Source organism: Tubulanus polymorphus, chromosome 3 (genome assembly GCF_964204645.1).
Source record: "Tubulanus polymorphus chromosome 3, tnTubPoly1.2, whole genome shotgun sequence".
Lineage (NCBI taxonomy): Eukaryota > Metazoa > Nemertea > Palaeonemertea > Tubulaniformes > Tubulanidae > Tubulanus > Tubulanus polymorphus.
In genome coordinates, this window is record NC_134027.1 from 10,776,169 (window position 1) to 10,796,177 (window position 20,009).

At 39.1% G+C, this 20,009-nt stretch overlaps 1 protein-coding gene and 1 pseudogene across 1 annotated transcript in view; one reads left to right on the plus strand and one right to left on the minus strand.

Annotated features, from left to right (window-relative positions):
- The window catches only part of LOC141902070 (pre-rRNA-processing protein TSR1 homolog), a 79,906-nt gene that overhangs the window by 8,256 nt on the left and 51,641 nt on the right, over window positions 1–20,009 (plus strand). The gene's annotated exons all lie outside the window — the stretch shown is intronic.
- On the minus strand, window positions 13,879–15,051 carry LOC141901062 (FMRFamide receptor-like; annotated as a pseudogene).

A 20,009-nucleotide genomic window follows, 5' to 3' on the forward strand; every position in this document is an offset into this window, starting at 1 on the left:
AACCATTCCACGATTATGTATTTAGATAGGCACCCACACGTGCGCACAAAATTATATGGATTATTACCTTACAAGGCAGGCATGCAAATGATTAACAATGTTTTTGATAAAGATGCAGCAAGCTTCTGTGAGAGCTCTGCTTCAGGGCATATGTATGTTTACTAAACTGCAGCTCCCAGTGAGCATATGCAGGGGGCAATAGTCTGCTCTGAGCTCAATGGGGCCGGTTCCATAGTTGAGACTTAAATCCAGAAGTGATCTGAAATCTTAAGACTGGTCTTAAGTTTGTTAGATTAGCTATAGAACTAAGGTGGTCTTAGACTGGTCTAAGCCGTGGCTATAGAACCGGCCCCTGAGCTCTGAGAAGATACCAGTACCTCAGTATCAGTACGTTGGTTTCGCAACACATTTCCTAGTTTTTTTTTTTTTTAAATAAAAATGGACATCGTCATCATTAAGTTGAATCCTTACCAGGAAACGAATTCACATTTCTCTAATCCGTTTTATGGTTTATTCAACTGCAGAGGTACGACGAAGTACACTTAGTACAATTAAGTTAGACAATGACTTAATCTTGATTGGAAGTTAGTTCGTTGGAAAGAAGTGCGTTATTCTACTGTCGATATTTTTTCATGCTTCGCTGGTTGTTGGATGAATATTTGATGTTTTATCACGCTGTAAACCTGTAAAAAGTGTTTTCAGATTGGAGCATTGTTTGAATAGTATCGATATCGACAGTTGCAACTAACCGGTCAGAATGACAGGAATCGTAAAATACAAAAAAAAAACCAGCGCCGTGAAGTCTGATGGGTTCTTATTATGATTACGGCGTCAGCAACATGGAACATCGGAAGCTGGCCAGTAGCTTTTGATGTTAATTCCTGTAACCTTGCAAATGTCAATACCGACTGTATACAAATTTCAGAAAAGAGAAAAATGCAAACTTCATTGAATTTAATAGTCAAAAGATATAAACACTCTAAACCGTGTAACTGTAGAAAATTGAAGAAGTCCCACAATTCGAATTTTATATTTGATAGAATTTATTGTTATGAAACCACAATGTTTCGGCTGTTGATTAACAGCCATCATCAAGCTGATTAACTGACTAACACAGCCATTATTCCGCCTGATGATGGCTGTTAGTCAACAGCCGAAAGGTTGTGGTTTCATGATAATACATTTTATCATCTAAAATTCGCATTATTGGACTTCTTCAATTATTTTTTGAATTTGAAATGAAACAAAGTTTGAGACAATCCTCTCAGCAAGGGGTATAAAAGGTATGGCGTATGAATTACGAGATACAAAGTAATTTATTCGTTGCTATTGTTTAATTATAAGCTGATGATTTCATGTACTGGCACAACATGAAACCTGCCTCTAGGATTAACGCATCTTAGTAATTACATCTTGTAATTATAAACTGATTAATGGCTGGAGATTAGAATAGAAAGTCTTGAACGTGTCGAAAACCTTTTACCATATTCAATAATAGAAAATATCCGTTAATTAGCATGATCGATGTTCATGTATAATTCATGAATTTAGTGGTAGTCTGTGAGGGTTTTTTTTCTATGTTGCATCATCGAGTGGAAGTCATTAATTTCAACTCGAGTCCTTACGTTATATACCAATGATATATTCTTATACCAGGAGTAGATTCATCTATAATATTGCTGTTTCCAAACTGTATTTCAGTTTTCGAAAAAATAAGAGATCCATAATTTTTTTCCAAAACACGTGGCTGAGACTGCTGATTTCTTCGTGTGATTTTAGCGTGATCGTGAAATCATATCGAAAATCACTGTGACTCGTCTGGGGATTCGCGCACCTGAAACTTATCTCGGTTATAGTCGCGGTAAAATCATCGCTAATCAATCGCTCCGTGCGCGGCAACTAGCGACGCGAGGCGTTGTAAAAATGATTTTTCGACCAATAAGCGCGCGTTGATAGATCGCGTGCACTGTCAGCGTGCTCTACATGTAGTTCAGGCATATAATTGTCATTTGTCATTCTGTCATTTAATAGTCGTGGCCTGAAGACCTGTGTGGTTTGGTATCAAAAGCGTCTGAAGTGCTACATAACATGTTGTTCGTTCTCTTTTGACAGAGAAAAATCGTGTTATTGTTATTTCAGAATTTTTTTTGATCATTATTTTCTCAGATGATTTCATATATCATAATCTTTTTCATTTAGAAAAATAAGTATTTTCAAGCTTGGATAGTTCATATCATTTGGGAATTTGAAATCCAGTTAAACATTATGTTGTATATAGAAATGACAGTTACATTATATCCAGCTTAAACTGAGCTTTAAGCTTCCCGAAGAGTGTAAGCAAGTTTGACGGTACTGTCCAACTTGGATATCGAGATAAAATCAGACTTGAGCTCAGTCCACTGCATTATTGTTTATTTGTGAGCAGATGTCACTAAGGATTTTCATAGTGAAAGTGAAAAACTTGGGAAAAACTTTGAGTGTGAATTTCATTTTGTGACTAATTGATTAAAGAGGGTGTTCACACTTAAACCACTCACTCGATACTAAACAATGCTTAAACAAAGGGAAGTGGATTTCCGGTACCAGTTACAGATCAGATGCAATAATTTGACCCGTGCTATAATTTGGTTTGAGTCTGGTCCGACATTTTTGGTCGGGCTGAAGATGCTTATGTGATCGTGTAGTATTGTAAAACCTGATGCGCGAATTGAATTAATATTATACACATTTTTACGAAGTGTCATCTCACCATTCCGCGAGTTATGGTAGAGCTACCGATTTGTCGTCGGTATATCATTAAAATTTCGCTTCGCGAAGAGTCTTTACTCGTTACGATTCGAATATAATCAATTCCGCGTCGGTCTGTGAAATTTCCGTCCGTCGTTTGCAAAGGCGGAATTCACACGCGGAGCCGCGCATAGAAAGCCGCGCAAAGAACGACCGTCGTGTATTGTGCACGCGACGCTGAAGCTGCGTTTGAAGTAGTCGCGAACGAACGAATCTTCAAAAATTTCATCCGAGTTTGAAGAAGAAAAAAAAATTTCGAAATAAAATTTTTTTCTATATTTCTCGGTTTTCATAGCTGCCATACGAAGGGCAAATTCCCGTTTCATATCAACGATGATATCGTGAATCGTTTTCACCTGAAACTGTATAACGTTGACACAGCTTGTATATTTCAGTAGAATGCTATTCAGATGACATTTTCAAACTGATTTTTTCTAGCAATCTATTTCGAGCATCGTATAAATGATTATTATGTAGTGACATTTCTCATTGGAAATCTAGATTTTAATCCGCCGATTAACACAGCCCGATCTAAGGGAGCTGTCACAAACTCCTAGTTTCGAAGTGCCCTAAAAGAATTGGCGAATATTTTACATACAGCGATTATTTAAGGAATGCTTTTTTTTCTTTTCTCGTTTGCAAGACTTTTTGTCCGATTTTAGAATAAGCAGCCAAATACATGTGACATGGTGGGGCAACTGGGTGTTTATAGGTCGGGTAAATCTTGTTTTTGGTTAGTTGAACATGATATTAAGTTATTTGACCCTCTAGCACTCATAACAGCCGCAGCCAGGCGCGCAATATTTCACTGCAATGGCCGCAGCTACCCAAAAAAACTCATTTCCAAACATAATGTTTTGTACTGCGCACCCAACGAGTGGAGTCAACAAAGCTACATGCTTGTGTATTTCACTTTCGTTAATTAAAATGTATGGTTACCATATGAAGATTTTGAGAAATTTACGTTTGAGAGTTAAAAACCGATATTCTCAGATATTCTTAAATTGAATACAGTTTTACAACAAAAGAATCCGGAATTCTGCGCCTTACAGAAGGAAATCCCATAACGCCTTTACAACCGCCTTTGTTCAATTATGACCAATGACTTGAACTGCCCCCTTTTTGGCCTGGACCCCTTTGAAAAATCATAGATAAACGTCATTACTAATAAAAAAATTGTAATCCCATTGTACACACCTGTTCATTATTACGGATATTGCCGTCATTAATTGCGCGCAGTGTTGCATGTGATTCATTCACACACTGCTGTGAAATTAGGAGATTATTTCAGTAGCGGTAACAGATGGTTATATTTTTTTTAATTTTCAAATGTTTCGTGTCATTTTACTCTTGACGTTACTATTTGTATTATAAATGGTTCGGGTAGTTGAAATAAACCGATATTCCCACCATAGCTAGCCGCGATCACGCCAAATTGGCGGATCAGGTTAAATTTGGCCGCGCCTAATTATTAGAGCAACTCACTCAATGCTAAACAATGCTTTAACAAAATGAAGTGTCATTTCCGGAACCAGTAGCAATCCACACGCAATAATTTGCCTGTGCTGAAATTTGGCAAAGGCCGTGTCCAACGTTTTTGGCCAGGTCAAATTTGGCCCAGGCCCGTTTGGTACGCGTATGAACAGTTGTTCCAGGACAAATTTCGTCTGGGCCGAAAATGCTTGTGCGATCGCGTCTTATGCGCAACAGGTTTATGCATTAATCACCAAGTGAACAGGCTTTAACTCGGGGTGATTACTACCTCGATCCCTGAGCACACTTTCAGAAGATGAGTTCAGACAAAATTCGATGACATTCCCAGACTACAGCTAAGAAATCAGCTTATAACTTGGCGACAGGAATTGACTACGTGATCGAATGAAATTACACTTTTTGTCTCAATCACAATGCAGCGAAAAGTGTGGGATTTCCCTTATCAGGTATTGCGGAATATAGAATAGTGTCTTTCCAGATATGAAAGTGCTAGTTAATTCTGGATGGAGAAATTATTTCATGATTTATCATTTTTCAGAATGTTACATCTGCATATAACTTGTTACCATGTTCTGCCTCCAAAATGGCTTATAGATAATCTTCCACGCACTCATGATGTGCCCTACAGTGATTATTACGCCAAGACCTTATATTACCCGTACTCATTTCAACCCTGTAACCACCTTTATGAAATGGTTCCATCTGTTGGTTGACTTGTCGAATGTATAAGCCCCTGCCCCCTGGTCAGAGATCTCCAAAATGGCATGGGTCAAATTGGGTCAAAACGGGTGAATATTGCGCCAAGTCCCAAGTATATATTTTAGTAATATATCATATTACAACCATTGCACACTTATTCAATGCTGAGTCGGATCCTGGAGCATGTCAAGAGATGGTCGCACGAATTGGCAATTGCAAAAAAACGTGGGATGTAGGGCCCTGGGAAATTTTGAAGGCCACTATTTCTAGATGGTTACATCATGTGCTCCATCTGCTGCCCGTGTCCATACCTGCAATGGTTCTATCACAGTCTATCCACAAGTGGTTTCGATGTGAATCATATAATTGTTTTATACGCGCGCGCGCGTATGTCTGAGATATCATTGATTCATTAATATTATAGTTTAATATGCTGGTACATGTACACACGCTTTTCCATGCAAACGTAAACACCTGCTGGGGTTTGAGATTGTTATGTCAGGTTGTCACGAACGCGAAATACTTTTTCGCACGATTGCGACCGCACTTTTATTCGACGATTAAGTGCCAGTAGTAATTCAGTGAAGTACTTACCTCAAATGGCAAATTTTCCGCAAACAAAACCATATACTTACCGTCAAAAACCTAGTGTGAACTGACTTAAGGGTGGGTGAATTTTGAAATTTTGAATCTGTTCTATTGAGATGACTGTGGCAAACTGTTTTGCTTTCTTTCATCAGTCAAGAAATTTTCCATTGTCATGCCATTTATCATGATACAAACAGGGCGGTCACTGTCCTGGATAACCTGGAAAACTCAGTATTTGGATATGTTGTTGGCCACATGTGTCATTATCAATACGCGATTCATGAAAAATGAATAAATTTTAACATTTTAAACCAAGACATTCCTTTTTACTCGGGGGAATTTTGTGTTATAACATCGAAAAATCAGGGAAATCTGGAGGAATTCGTAAATCGCCAGAAAGTGGCCTTCCAGACAAACTGTTTCAAAGTAGAGGATATTTCGGTGCCCTTATTTGCTGAAAAAGAGGCCTTTTTTCTGTTGGTTCTGTGGACATCACGACCCCTGAATCCCCCATGCTTCTTCTATTAGCAGTATATCCCTACTGCAAACTTGCTGTTTGCGGGGCTGGTAGATATATGAGTCTAGGTGTGTATATAGTATATATTCAATTTTAGGTGGATATCGAAAACCTTTGCGTAAATACTTAACTTTATATACCTCAACAACATCATCGATTAATCCGAACCTAGTTATCATATTGCCGGGTTTCTGTCTCGTAAACAGAGCTGCCAACTTTTCCTGATTTTCAGTATGCGTTACTCTTTTGTAATGAGAAATACTGTTTATATTTGTTTGATGTGTACAGAAATATGAAAGATGTTACAGAGGATCTTACTGTTGATTACTGATCCATTTGAACATTTTCTTTCATATTTCAGTGAAATGTTACTGAAAAGAATTCAATTTGTTACTGATAGCACTTTTCACAGGTTGCCAGCCCTGCGTGTGTATATATATATGTATATATATATATATATTTTCTGCAATGATTTTGTTACCGAACGGAGCGAAGTTGTTGTATCCGGCGTGCATGCGGCTTGGTTCGTATTAAATTCTCAGCTGCGACAGTTAAACGGAACTTTAATCCGATTTCAGTCCCCGGGAAATGAAATGCCGAAACTCGATTTCAGTTCCGTACGATTTCGGTATGCGCGGACAAGACGAGGGTTGCTTGAGACCGAAAGTGAAGCGAGTTCGGATTTTGACGAGTCAGAGTTGAATGATAGCCATGATCGCACGGAGATGATTTTGCCCAGGTAAAACACTGGCCCCGGCCCAGATTAGGCCCATTAGGACCACTCACTTCACTTTTCACAGCATCCAGGGTGGCCACAAGCAATTCCAACAAATCATCAGGAAATCAGGGAAGAGTCGGGGAATTTTCTTTTCTTTAGAAAAACTCAGGCTAAAAATCGGGGATAAGTCAGTGAAATTTGTTGAGATTGCTAGATCGACTGTAAAATCAAACGGTCTCTGTCTATGTCTTATGCTATTTGACTGTGTCAAGGGATAAGTATGAGTATCAGGGAAAAGTCAGGAAAAGGCAAGTCAGATAAAAGTGGCCATCCTGGCATCATTTTCGATAGTATTTTAGTAACGAGCACATTTCTAGTGAACTAATAAGGCATAGACAGGCCAGTTCAACCCAGGCCGAATCATCGTGTGATCGTGGCTTATGTATGCTCGACATATTGTTTGTTTTACTTGGTAAGCGGGAGTAACGGCTGGGACTTACGGGGACTTCTGAGATGCGTTTAAAACATTAATTGCCAATCTAGCATCGTCATGCCGTTTGTAAATTATGTCAATCGATTAAAAATTAATTTCGCTAACCTGCACTCAAATATCTTACATTCGTACAATCGGCAATTATATTCGGTTTATTCGTATATTCACGGAAACTATTTGCTAAACGGTGTCGAGTTTCGATAAATCACCGAGATGGGTTTCGTCAAACGGCTGTTCAGGCGGGCGCGTTGATGAAATGAAATAGTTTTGAATTACACTGAAGTGTGCTCGTGTGCGCGCATGTGTAATCAATTTCAATGTCCGCTTTAAAACCGTGCACCCTTCATATTCCGGATTCAAGGGGGGAGAGGGAGAGAATATGACATAATTTCACAGGGATGTGCTTCTATTATCAAGAAGAACGGACCGCATTTCGCGAGAGTCTTAAGCTCGCTTACTCATTGCGAAACCTTTTGTCAAAATTTTTCCCCATAATTTGATTTGATTAAAAAGACTTCGGTAAACCTCGCGTGAGGTCGGATCTTACCAAGAAAAATCTTCCGAGTTCAAAAAGCTCAGATTTGCAGCTTTTGTTTTGAAAACGACAACTCAAGAATTAGTTTCTGTTAACGGAAGATTAAATTAACATCTACAAGAAATGAATTTAAAAATCCGAACTATTTCGGGTTTATTGCACTAACCGCAACTAAAACAAACGACTGTTGACATGTATCGTCGATTTCCAGCCAGGAACAGGGAAGAAATCGAACTGGCCTTCGACTTTCAGTTAGCAATTTAGAATTTGATTTTTAGATTTGAATTTTTATTTTGGGACCGAAAAAACTACTACGAGTTTCCAACGCTTGGGGATATGAATTTCTTTGAAAAAAGAGAATGGAAAAATCACGACCATGAAAACTCATCCGATATAAGCAATCATCCAACTTTCTGCGATCCGACTTACGCAAGGATTTCGGCGTATTTTATATGAAGTAGTAAACTAGCTCTATCGTGAAAGAGATATCTTCGCATCAACTTCTCCGTACTTCAAATAGCTGAAATCCCATCCGAGGGTATAACTGCGCGCGGTTCAGATTCCATGTCGCGTCCGCAATGTGTATCGAATTTCTGCACCGCTACTATACGTCGCTAAGAACCGGTACGGATTTCAACAGAAACGGTAGATAAATCGTGTGCGCGCATGAAATGTAATTTTGATGATGCTCTTGATTTTGTAGAGACGACGCCCGAGGTGTTCACTCGCGAGTATGAAATGAGAATTTGATAGCGAGTTAGCGCGCCGCCGCGTCGCAAATCTCATTTGACCGAAATGAGAAGTCGAATCGAATTCTCAGATGGACAGGGGCCGGATCGAAATTTTTCCACGCTGCGTTGTTGAATTTTTCTTTAGCGGTAATAAACCTAGACGAACGTGTTTCTATATTGGAATAATCGAATTTAAGATGGCGGTCCGCTTTGATGGGTTTTGCGTAAACTTGTGAGCATTGAAGAATATAGAATAACTTAGGTTGAATTTGTTATTAAGCAGACATCATCCCTCTGGCCAAAATCCGACTGACAGAAGGAAAAAATACCACACAACTTAACTTTTTCAGCGTGCAATGTATGAATCAGTGATGACATGGCTAGTACACCGCATTGAAGTGTAATTGATGTAATTAGTATCTCTATTGAAAGATGGCAGCACCTGTCAAGCATAGTTGATAATTAGTTAACTAATGATACGCTGCACTGTGGTGTAGATGTACAATAGCACTATGACTGTCATTCAACGCGCTGGGGTGGAATTTTCAAATTATCTCCATCACTTTCAGGTATAAATTAGTCAGCACTGAAAGAGTTATTAAATCTTGGTAGAGTTTGACATGTATTGTATTGAATTTGGGAGACACCGAGTCCCTAAAGCAAAGGCTAGGTTCGGGGTTATGGTTTGTAATGTCATCCATTTTATATACTTTTTCATGATATTGGATACCACAAATGTTTCAGACAGCTGGAAGTAACCATGGTGTCGAGGAAAAATGCAATTCCATATTTCTAACAATTGGGTTCACTTATTAGTAGTGTAATCGAAGAATGCCATCTAAGATATGAATTTTGGCAACAAGATTTTATATATCAATGAGGTAGAACATATGTCGGGCATTTTGAAGTGAAAAGGGTCAGAATGATTCTGCAATACATTAAACTATCTTCCTTTAGATAGAAACTATCTTCCTTTCGCATAGACCTTTTTCGCTTCAGAATGCCGCAACATTTGTTCCATTAAAAAAAGTTAGAAAAAATGATATTTAAGATGCTATTTTTCAATTCATCGCACCTCAATGTTAAGAAAGTGTGCTCTAGCATTTTCTTCTGTACTGTGGATGGACCTTCATCATACTCTAAACTGACGTCGACTTTAAGTTTCTTTCGAATAATATCGGGAATAATTAATCAAATTTATCCAGGTCACTTTTTACATCGGTTTCTTTGTTATCATATTAGCGTTTGAATGGTGTAGGAATAAACGAATTATGAGAATATTTGATAGTTTGAATACTGGGAGATTGAATTCGAAGAGCCGACATGTAAATAGATTTAAAATCTGAAATTAAAGTTCATCGGAAATCAATTTGTTACAATGTAGTTGGCGATGATTGAATTTATGAGTATAGTGAATAAATCTTGCGTGCGTGTGTGCGTATGCGCTACGTGATCAGAATTGAAATAATCAATTTATCAAGACAATTTTTATCATACAGAGTGATCTACCTGTTTGGTATCATATCAGCGTGTAAGCCAGTTATCCCACCAGATGGCGTTACTAAATTATGGGTCAAAACCTAACTCGGGTCAGATCTGATGCGATCGCCGGGTCGTAAGGAATCAGTCACCAATTTTCCAGTTGGGGAATTTTTGCGACATGAGTGTACTTAAGATCGCTAAGACTGGTCCCGGACTAATCATAAGCTGAATGGACATGTTCTTTTTCTTACGACGATCAGATCTTTTGTGACCTGAGCGCACTTACGACCATTCGTAAGGTCGTAGTCAATGAACAGCGATGTACACATCACATGACTTAAGCGTTCGGTTCGAAATGATCTCGGATTGCCGGTGACCTGAGTGAAGCTAAGATATTAGTGCGATCTGAGTTAGGCATTAGTATGACATCAGCTCGGCTTTAGCCGAAATTTTTAGACCGCCTAGTCTTTAAATCATCAGCAAACGAGCCGGAGCAATCTATAAAAGAATGACTTTTCTACTTTCTATTAAGTGTAATTGATAATTGATTTACTTCTAGATATTGTGATTCGATTAAGATTGAAATGAAGAGAAAATCAAATCGCAGATAACATACGAACTGTACTAGCGAACCTCGCAGATGCTCACTTGCCTCGGCGCGAACCTTGATTGCCGCAGTAGCATTGTCAGGAGCCGATTACTTGAGAGCATTTTTTGGAAATAAGCAGTAGTGGAAAGAATGGGATATTGCAAATTATCGACTGCTTTTTTATTACGGCGTTTTCGTTCGATAACTATACGAGTTGGCTGGCAGAATCAGGAAATGATTTTTGTCCCATTTCGTCAATTATTGCTCGACGAACCATTAAGATTCCGCCTTGATCACAGCGTATGTGACGGCCGGCTAACGTCAACCCGCGCCGCGAAGCACCCGAGTGAGCAACCGCGATTGTAGCCCAGGTTTTGATGGCTGCGCTTCAATTATCGGTAACTGAGCCCGATTAGCGGGATGCGAGATCCAGCCTGTTGCGTCCGCGCTTCTGTCGGTTACGATCAATGGCGACTGAACCGACTGCGGATGGTCATGTGATGAATAGTTTGAGAATAAATTTGAATTATTGCAAATATATATATATATTTGACTTAAAGAATAGATTTCAATAATTTCAATGAATTATCTGTATATGAACCATCTTTCGATAATAGATATTTCTAAGATCTTCATCTTTCTAGTTCTTGTTCAAATATAAGGTGCTAGTGACATCATACAGAGAAGGACACTCACGCCATAAAATTACAAATTTCGTGTAGATATCATCTCTCCAGTCATCTGCCATGCCGAAGAAGGTTTGCTTTCGAAACAATTAAAATCCGAAAGTTTATGACTCAATACTAATGTCATTAACTAGTGGTTGCAATTTGTACTATGCACACGCGGCCTCTGATTGGCAAGAAGTCTTTGTCGTATCGCCACTGAGCTCAGGTTAGTTGTGCTCGAAAGCAACTGTTGGCCTACTGTAGGCCAGAGTAGAACATGGGCAACTAGCTGGATGTAGCTTGCAACGAGTTAATTGGCATCGGGTTATGTCAGCCTACCATAGGCCGGAGTAGGCAACTGGCATAGGCGACAAGTTAGTTGGCATTGGGCTTATGTCAAGCAGATAGGACGGGTAGCTGGCGGCCTACAGCTATTATTTAATGACTACTTTAATTTTGCTGATAATCCCAGTTACTTTGGTAGGTGTCTCAGGTCGACGTACACCAGCCTTAAGTATCACTCGGGTGACCACCACGTCGTCTTAACATATGTTTGAATGTGTGAACTTTTTTATCAGCGATCACCGGTGCAACACATCGAACTAACATGCCCTATCACAATTGAAACTCGAGATAAAACATGTACGACAAATTCGAATTTAGTACGGCTACAAGATTTTCACTTTCCACTTGCCTGAACATCTATCTATTAAACTCAGACAATTTATCGCGTGGGCCTAAAAATCCAACGGGAAAATTCATAGATTTTTCCTGGCGGGAAAAAGTGTCTGGCTAGAAATGAACAAATGATTTAAATCGGTATAAGTGTAAGCAGCTGCTGGAAATTGAATTACCTGATGATTGATCGATTGTTTTTCATCTACAGGTCAATCAACTCGCGCCGACGAAATTGTGAAATTGTTACCTGACAGACTGACATTCTGTTGCAAAACAAAAATCAATCATATACATGTACTTTCAAACCTATGCTTCCTGATTCCTGCGGTACCTGATTTTCAGTATTTGTTACTATGTGTAATTGGAAATACTGATTTGATTTGTTTGATGCATACAGAAATATGAAGATGTTACTGAGGATCTTACTGTTGATTAAAATAAATCCTGCATGTATAACCTGTATACATGCACTTTTAAACCGTCCTATGCTTAATCAGAGCTTCCTGATTCCTACCGTTCCTATTTATCAGTTGCTATTTCGTAATGGGAAATATTGAAATTGTTTGATGCGGCATACAGAAATATGAAAGATGTTACTGAAAGTGTTAGTGTTGATTACGGATTAGTTTGAACATTTTCATTGATATATCAATGAAATGTTATTGAAAAAATTTCAATTTGTTACTGATATCACTTTCAAGAGGTTGGCAGCCCTGCTTAATCTCATCGAACACTTGGCTGTTGAAGGGTCAAGGTTTGAAAATGGGAAACAATGTATCCTTAGTTAATACTGGTATATCATGTTGATTTCAATGAAATGTAGGCGAATTTCTGACGTTAATGTGATGTTATTATGAGACATAGGAAACTGATTCATTGATAGGTAAATCCCTGACTCCTGATAATGACACTGTTAGAATATCGAGAAGGGTTTTTGGAACGATGTGTGAGGATTGTTGAGAGAAATGTGAATACATCCTCAAACAGAACTGGTACTGATATCGGTGAAATGATAGTAGCGCAGGTTGAAAAGACCCAAGTTCGCACAAAAATACCTTTTAACTTTTAAACTTTATAACCACAAATAGAAAACTACATCCTCCCCCGGCAGGTATTCGAAGCTGATGGCATTGAAACTCACCACGGTACAAAACGCTGCCACACTAGACACGGGCTAGCACAGCAGCGTTTCATACCGTGGTGAGTTGCGATGCCATCAGGTTCCAATTTCTCCTGGGTAGGACGAGGAAACACTCGTAAGGATTCATTATATATATATATATATATATATATATATATATATATATATATATATATATATATATATATATATATATATATATATATATATATATATATATATATATATATATATATATATATATATATATATATATATATATATATATATATATATATATATATATATATATATATATATATATAATGGGAAATTGACTGGACTCAGCGGATACAAAGTCCAACTGAAACATCGATACAGTAAATTTACCTTTACTTCGTAAATATGATATACTATTATACCGCAATTTTAGTATGCATGTCCCGGTATGGATGTTTGTTTTTAAAATTCCACGGTTCGCAGCGCCGATACTGCATATTCGACGATTATTTCGCGATTGTCACGGCTGCTGATCATTCGGTTACCGTCCGCGGGGTATCACAGTTTTCGTGGATATCATAGCCGAAATCGCGGCTTCCTCGGTCACCGTTGGCGCCGGCTCGATCGTGGTTTCGATCGAAGTTCTTGTCGTCGTCAATGCTCGTCAAATTGTAATGAATTTCGACCTTCGTCGTTTCTAGCGGATTGTTTGGAAGGTTATATAATTTATGTTTTTGCTGTACAAAAGTGGCGCCATTGTCGCTGCCGGCGTCGTTTTGTCATCTATCGTTCACCATCGCTTTGACCATGCTAGCAGTCCGGTTCACGGCTAGTCATACGGCGTCGTCCACGCTTTCCGTCGACTTGGCGTTCAAGTAGTCGCGCGACCGGCGACGTCCGCAGATCATCTGGCGGAGGATCTGGCGAAACTTCTTGCCGAGCATGCAGTAGATGATGAAATTGCACGCCGAATTCAGAGTCACTAGTAAATTCGATACAACGATGTAGGTGTCGTATTCGACCGATTGTATACCGACGAATACCGAGTCGATCACGTTGACCAGCAACGCCGGCGTGGCGCAAACGTAGAACACGACGACGATGCAAATCGGTATGATCGTGATTTTGTGTTCCTTTTTCACCTTTTTGTTCATGCTGCCCCACTGCTTCTTCGACACCTTCAACGTGTAGACGAGTTGCAAGTTCAAGACGGTGATCACGACCACCGGGACGAGGAAAAGTATGAGGAAGTAGAGAAACACGCAGTACGTGTATCGGTAAATGAGGTTCTCGCCGATTTCCGACTTGTTGTACGTGTACATGGTCGTTTCATCGTCGAGTTGTTCCTCCATGATTTGGTATTCGAGAAAGCGCGGCACGTTGTACAGTATCGAGAACAGCGTCACGAACGATACGGAGATGCGCGCGCGCTTCAACGTGCACATCGAGCCGGCGCGCAACGGCCGACACACGGCGATCCAACGCTCGATCGACACGAGAACGGTCAGCCAAACGGAGCTCATCTGCGCCATCATGATTATCGGCCACAGCGAGATGTTCAAATAGCCGATGATCACGTACAGGCCGTAGAACGCGCCGGTGTAGTTGTAACAATTCGCCATCACTTGCAGAAACAGAACGGTGGCGAGTAATACCGAATCGGAAATGGCGAGCGCGCGCAATATGAAAAACAACGGCAGTTTACTGTTGTCCTTGCCCAACACGATCACCGATAATATGTTGCCGAGCACGCCGAAGCCGCATAGTAATCCGGTGCCGTAAATTCCAACAATTGTAACCAATAGAAACAACGGATTGTCGTCGTGCGGCGATGACGGCGACGATGATGATGTTAGATCCGATGAATTTAGATCCGTCGTCGTTTTGTTGCCGGCGTTGAAGAAGTTGTCGGTGAAGTTGTAGAGTAAATGATCGTCGGCATAATCCGTCATATTGCCTGCGATTCTATAAATCGCTGACGTTGGGTGTTACGAAAACGGTAATCCGGTTGCGTAGCGTTGTTCGCAGTTTTCAAAGCGGTATTCATTAAATCCCCTGGAATTTCACTTTCTCCTATTCATTATTAATCGCGACCTCGATTCGTCTGAAAAAGGGAAAAAAGGGCTTCATGAAATCCATTCCTAGTTCAAACAATCTATTATACATTTTCAGTTATTTAGATGGTAGAGAGTCCGAGGCTTAAATGAAATGATACTTGTTCCTCCTAATCTGCCGGACGATTTGTAATTTTACGGCTAAAGATGAAGTGATACCTCCACGAATCTCCTTATCAGCTAATTTCATAAACTACGATAAAATTTGTAACCAGTTCATTTTTCTATAACTGCTGCGTCTGTTATTGTTAGCTTGATCATGATTTTGATTTTTTTGATGTACAGGGTAGATAGGTGGCCGGCCAGGTCAACTCAGCAGAAATCACCCACCAGGTATCAATTTTTCAGCCTGAACCACACTGTTTTTATTTTATACACGGAATCTATTTTGCCCTTTACTTTTAGAATGGTAAATTGGTAGATATTGCACTCCGTTAGAAAACTAAATTTTTGCATTTCAAACAGTGATTTTTTTTCTTTTAACGAAGCAGTAATGTTATCAATTGAAGTTTTCATGCGTGCTAACGCAGTCACGTTTTAGTCCCGTGATTGTTATAGCTAGGATTTATCGATCGCGCCGAATCGATGTGAATTAAATGTGAATTAAGGCGATCTACTTATACTAATAATTTACTCATAGACTCTTAAAACGATTCCAGTCGAGTACTGCGCTCGTTTACCGTTGCCATTTGATCCTTCTATTGGATTTCCTTTTCTTTTTTTTTTAATGAGCAATTGATTTGAAGAAAAAAAATATTAGTTGAATTTTGATTAAAAGTGCGGAATTGAAGTTCCGTGTAACCTGCGTATTATGTCCTAAGAACGTACAAAATCGGCGGCGTTAAGGTGATATTTATTGGATTAGATTCCGTTCGCCCCGAAACAGTTCTAAGAAATCAGATTAAAACTCGTCGGTGAAATCGAAAACTGACTGAATTTCGTATCGAACGCGTTCGCTTCAACAGACGCCATCAATACAGCTTCGTGGAACATAACGGCAGGGCAAAATTAACGTGTATGAAATATCATTTCTTCATTTAGAAATTACCTCCTATTCTAATACTGCTACTGTGGCAACCAAAGATTCCCCTAGTTCGGTTACAATGCTTAGATATCATGTACATTCTCATGGACATCCTTATTAAAAATCAAAAATTAACGTGTATGAAATATCATTTCTTCATTTAGAAATTACCATCTAGCCACCTATTCTAATACCGCCGCCGTGGCAACTAAGGACTGGTAAAGAATCCCCAAGTTTGGTTACCGCGCTTCAATATCATGTACATTCTCATGGACATCCATATCAAAAATCAAAAATTAACGTGTATGAAATATCATTTCTTCATTTAGAAATTACCTTCTAGCCACCTATTCTAATACCGCCGCCGTGGCAACTAAGGACTGGTAAAGAATCCCCAAGTTTGGTTACCGCGCTTCAATATCATGTACATTCTCATGGACATCCATATCAAAAATCAAAAATTAACGTGTATGAAATATCATTTCTTCATTTAGAAATTACCTTCTAGCCACCTATTCTAATACCGCCGCCGTGGCAACTAAGGACTGGTAAAGAATCCCCAAGTTTGGTTACCGCGCTTCAATATCATGTACATTCTCATGGACATCCTTATCAAAAATCAAAAATTAACGTGTATGAAATATCATTTCTTCATTTAGAAATTACCTTCTAGCCACCTATTCTAATACCGCCGCCATGGCAACTAAGGACTGTTAAAGAATCCCCAAGTTTGGTTACCGCGCTTCAATTTCTTCGACATTTCAATTATATACGAATCAACTTTTCTCATTAGTAAAATCGATTTCCAGTAAAACAAAACTATACGGTACACTCATTGGGAACAGTATTCTTATATCTATTTGATGACTCGTTTGATAAAACATTTCCATTTGGGAGCGCAAGAAACCAGTTCTTCTTTCAGTACGTATGCATGTATTGTTACGCATCTGGTGAGTGCTGGTGCCCCATTAAATCGAAATGATCTTGTTTTATAGAGTACTTGAATTACAAGAGAAAAAAGTCAGGACTTTAAACCTACAAATTAATTATCAATATTCGTTAAAAGTATCTCTTTCGAACCTACTTACAAGGGTGCTTGCGTTTCGAGCGGATTTAACGAGTACTGCTATCTCTATTCGATGACTCGTTTTATAACGTTCCCTGATTGAAAATTTCGAATGGATAGCTGGTCGCGTTATCTCGGTGCTGGTAGAGCTCGTCGTGGCGGTTTATCGCATACAAATTTTCCTGCGCCAGTAACGCGCCAGCCTTGTAGCCCGTTTGATAGATGGAGCCTCATCAGAATTATCCCGTTATTATATATGACTCTTCAGCGTGTATATACGTTGGCGTTGAGAGGGTTAATGGACAATTGAGCCTCCGCGCTTTGACACCTATTTTCCATATTTGTTTTGGGCCGCCTGTTTCTAGTGGATTGATATGGAGAGTCTAGTAATCGAGGTGACTTGCATTCCTTGATGGAAACCAAGTAATATGTATGATAAGTATGATAAATTATTTGGATAAATATTTCCTGGCATTGAAAATATTCTATCGCCGGTTGGACCGATAACTTATTGCGCAAACCCATAGTGTTAACCCCAACCTGAAACCCATGGCGGTCAAAAATAAGTTTTTCAATTTTGTTCAGTAAACGATCATAGAATGATCGCAACTATAGAGGAAAAATAACTAATTACTGAGTAACGACATTCAGGTAGTAGTACAGCAGACTCCTCAGTCGAATCCGTACAATTCGGATAACCGCTCACAGAGCTGGCAACTGTCCCTGACTGTCACGGACAGTCCCTGAAAATGCCTCACTGTCCCTGTTGGTGTTTTATGCTATTAAAAATCTATTGCTGTCCCCGAAACAATCAACTGCCCCTCTAAAGATTTTTTTTAATTCTCCATTTTTCCATATGCCACGTGTCCCTGAAAATTTACTTTATGTCCTTGATATGGTAATTGATGTGTTGGCAGGTCAGCGTTCAACGCGGAGGTTTGTTGAAATATTTTTGTAACACGATTTTTGAAATACATAACATCCAACTCGGATATCACTCGTCGAGGCATACACATTTTTACGGCTCCAAAAGAAACGTTATGGCATAGACTCAAGCGGAGTCCACTGTGTAGCCATTCTGACCCAGAAGCTTCGTGCATAGATCCTCTACGATCCGAAGTGAATCGAGGAAAGTCTATTCCCGTGTAACGAAGTTGCGTCGTCCTTTTTACGAGTTATTTCTGAGATGTGGACGACCAGAAAGCCTGTAATGATGGAATTATGTTGAGTTGTTGCGTTTAATTAAGCATGGAATTGTTCCATTAGACAAGTGCGTGCGTTCGCCATGTATGATAATAACAAGAAAAAATTTATTGCATTCTGCAAATATGAATCTGATCAATTTGTTCAGGGGATGTGCTTAATGCAATAATACATATCCACAGAACATAACGAAAAAGTTTAATTTCTGATATACAAATTGTAATTATCATTTCATTTAGTCAGATAATTGACAAGTTGCACTCGGTCTGATGGGTTCATCATTTTTAAGAAATGAAATCACAACGTTTTTTCCACCAAATAATTGTAAAGTTATCTGTTTTCGATTTGCAGACATATGAAACGAGAAAACAAACTCGAAAGTTTATCAACACCTTGAAAATTACTCATATATCGCTTAACCCTTTCAGTGCTGACTAATTGATACCCTATAGTGCTGGAGATAATTTCAAAAATTTTGAAAAGTTCCACCCTAGTGTGTTGAATAACAGGAATTCCACTATAGTGCTTCATAGTGCTTCAACACCGCAGTGCGGTGTATCATTAGTTATTGATATTTCACTATATTTGACAGGTACAATTAGTAATTAGTTTTTATCCCCATTGAAAGATGGCAGTAATATTTCCATCTTTCAATGGAGATAACAACTAATTCTAATTACACCAGTACACGGCAGTGCGGTGTACTCGCAAAATCCATCACCGATTGATACACCGCACTGCAGTGTAGATGCACTGAAAGGGTTAGAATTGTCGAAAATGAATAATATTATATGATATAATATAACGTAATATAGATTATATAATATTAAGGATCAGTGAAGTTGTTTTGGAAATGAATTGACCGACAACCAGACCAGCAACCTATACGATATATATACTGGTTTATTTCCATAATGTATACGTCTAGTCCCTCATGCAGCGTTTAGGAATTTGATACTTTATCAATCTTCCAGTTTTTAATCGTCCAGGCATCACATGTGTTCAGGGCGTTAACGTGTCGGGACATTGTTTTTAATAAAAACGAACAAATGGTCTACTTAAGCCATATATTATAGATTTTCTCGCCAACACACTTTCCGAAAGCGATAGTCAGTAGCTCACGCTACAATAGCCACGTTCACAAGGACATGATTTTCCCAGCTTCAAATTTGCCGGATCAGGCCCAAGTCAAATTTCTTTTGTGTCTAATTCAGATAGGGTCTTCACATGCAAATCACTCAATACCTTACAATACTGGGACAGGGAAAAGTGGGTCACTTCAGATACCAATAAGCATTCACACGCAGTAATTTGATCCATGTTAAAATTTGGCATGTGGCTGGTCCTACATTTTTGCTCGGGGCAAATTTGGGTCAGGTCCACTTTGGCAGTCGTGTGAACAGTTGGCCCTCAGGTCTTATCTGACTCTGGCAAAGATCCGCGATCACACGGAGTTGATTTGGACCTGGCCAAATTGGCATTGATAAGGCTCGAGTCGTTAGC